Genomic DNA, 3,062 nt, shown 5'->3' with positions numbered 1-3,062 from the left:
GACTGACAACCATCTCTGTAGTAAACCCCTGCAAAATTTATATTGCAAATGAATTCAATGCTTAAATATAATATTTAAACCATGAAATATACTGAAGAAAACCAGGTGATAAACTCATTGACATAAGGCTTAAAGATGTCCTTGGGAATTTGACTCCAGTGACAAGAAGAATAAAAAAAGTAAAAATAAATATGTGGAACTACATCAAACTAGAAAGGAAAAAGTGAGAACTAAATGCCAAAACAAAACAAACAAAACACCACTGAACCAAAAAGGCAATCTACTCGTTTGGGGAAGGTATTTGCAACTCATGTATCACACAAGGCATTCTCCATGGCAGATCACTTACTAGGGGACACACACACACACACACACACACACACATACACACACACACGGAGATCATAAGGTCATAAAGATTAAAACAATGTCTCTTTTCAATCACAAGGCTGAAAAGAAGAAAATTTGGAAAATTCAAACATTTGTTTTTTTCCTCAATTTATTTAAACACCATGGTTAACAAAATTGCTCATGATGATTTGTTACAGGCAGTCAATATTTCAATAATAATCCCACCACCACTGTCACCTTCCCTCCACCATTGTCTCCATTTTCCCAATTTCTCCATTTTCCCAATCACCTCAAGTCTGCCCCTGTAGCAGGTCCACAACAATTTAACTTACATTGCTTGTTATCACTAAGTGGTTAATGTCGCTGTCACTGTCACCGTCCTCCCGTTGTTCATCAATTTGCTTGAGTGGGCCCAGTAACATTGTGAGACTTGTCGTTACTGTGTTTGGCATATCAAATATCTCACAGGTAGTTTGCCAGGCTTTGCTGTGTGGGCAAGATACTTTCGGTAGCTTGCCGGGCTCTCCGAGAGGGGCGGAGGAATCGAACTCGGGTTGGCTGGGTCAGCCACATGCAAGGCAAATGCCCTATGGAATAATTAAAAAATTTTTTCCATAGAAGAAAATGTGTGAACATTGTTGCTTCTCACCATAGGGACATTAAGTCCTTGTCTGAGGGTTTACTAAGCTGTTGTTGCAGGTTAAGCCTTCTCTGTCAATGTCTTTGTTTAGTCGAGTTTGGTTGCCTTCTACATTACATTCCCATACAATCTGCTGTGCTTCTACTGGGATGCCAGTATTGTAGAATTTGGAGATGCTGTAGAATTTGGAGATGATGTTCTGGAAAACCCAGAATATTTAACTGCACATTCATGTTGGAGGTATGGTAGCGACTTTAAGGCGTGATTGTGGCTGTTTTTCTTAGGGCGGGAGCTGACCCATCCCCACTCCTGAAATCACCCTAAAGGTCTCACTCTGAGAAATTTTTGCAGCTATTTGATCTCTTTTGGGATTTATTCATGTGTCACTGGAACAAGGCTGGTAGATGAGCTTTCAAGGCTGCAGTGGTGGGATGAGTGTGTGGCTGCTGGGGCTTCCAGAATGGGAAAGTGAGTAAGGTCACCCATCCTGAGTTCAGTAAGGTCTGGAGTTTTCAGACAAAAAACCCCCGGGCACCTTAAATTTTCAGCAGATTAGCATCTTTGTGGAGCCCAGTCCTGAGGTGATGGAATCTGGCCAAGGCATAATGGGGGAATGGCTTTAAGGATGTGACTGTGACTGCAGGGACTTTGCTGTGTTGGGAGCTGACCCAGCTCATCCTGGAATGTCTTGGAGGTGTTACCTGGAAATGGGTATCCAAGAAGATTTTGTGGCTAGTTATCTCTTTGAAGATTTATTTATGAGTCTCTGGGACAAGGTGGTAGATAAGCTTAACAAAGTGGTAGTGATGGGATTTGCGTATGGCTGCCAAAGTTTGACATTTGGACACTCAGTTATATGCTAATAAAATATTTGATTAATAAGGAAATCAAAGATAAAATAAAGAGGTTTCTGGAAAAAATCAGAACGAAGACACAAGCATTAAAAATATGTGGCATAGCAAAAACAGTAGCAAGAGGGAAGTTGGTAGAAACAAAGACATATCATGTGATCCATGCCCACCTCCCATGAATGCTGCCATGTTTACTTGCCCACTGGCCCTGATCTTCAGATTCATGGCCCGAATTTCCTAGGAGATGCAAGTCAAGCAGCTAAAATTCATGAGCACACCAGTCCTCCCAGTAGAAAATTTCAGGATGCACTTGGGAGGGAGACAGGCCATGCCTTTATCCTTCCCAAGTCCCGGCAACTGCATCCACACTCCAAGGCTCCTGCCATACCAATAGCCTACAGCCTAACTTTATGTGTTCACTAAGAATCTCTGCGGACTTATCCCAATTCTACAAGTCCTGAAATTTCTGAACCGTGCTGCCATGGACTGTGCAACACCTCGGAATTCCACAGTACTGAATTTGCAGTAGGAGTACATAAAGTGAGATGAGAAAGTAACCCAGAAAACAACTACACTTAACAAACAAAAATAATAAATAACACAGAAGGCTCAACAGTATAAACAGCTTAAAATCATCAGAAAAGACTCAACAACCCTGGGCGGAGATATAACAATTTTCACAAATTTTCTTTTACTGAAGAATTTTTGATAATTGCATTTGGTTAAAACAAATAATATAAAACGAATTATTGTGTACCTACTGAAAGGACAGGTTTTTGGGGTGGTTGAGAAAATGGGGACAATGGTGGATGGAAGGTCACTCAGGCGGTGGGATTGGTTTTGAAAAATAAAAGCTTATAACAACTGTATTATGTGTAAAACTTTGTAGACCATTTTAAGTTTAAAATTTGTAAAAATACAGACATGTAACAAGAAATAGATCAAATAAAATACATTATCTCACATCTTAAAGAACTATAATGACAAAATCCAGTCAGTAGAAGTAAGGTAGAAAATAGAGTGGAAATAACTGGAAAAAAAGTGAAAAAATAATACAGAAGATCAATTAAACCATCAGACTTTTGAAAAGAATAAGGAATACTGACAAACTTTTAAGTAGAATTATGAGAAAATAAGGAAATTCCAATTAATAAGATCCAAAACAAAAGAGTTGCTAATAGACTACAGAAATATAAAAAAGCATGAAACTGCTATGAATA

The sequence above is a fragment of the Sorex fumeus genome, unplaced genomic scaffold, assembly GCF_029834395.1.
Source record: "Sorex fumeus unplaced genomic scaffold, SorFum_2.1 ptg000007l, whole genome shotgun sequence".
NCBI classification, from domain to species: domain Eukaryota; kingdom Metazoa; phylum Chordata; class Mammalia; order Eulipotyphla; family Soricidae; genus Sorex; species Sorex fumeus.
This window is presented reverse-complemented; position numbering follows the sequence as displayed.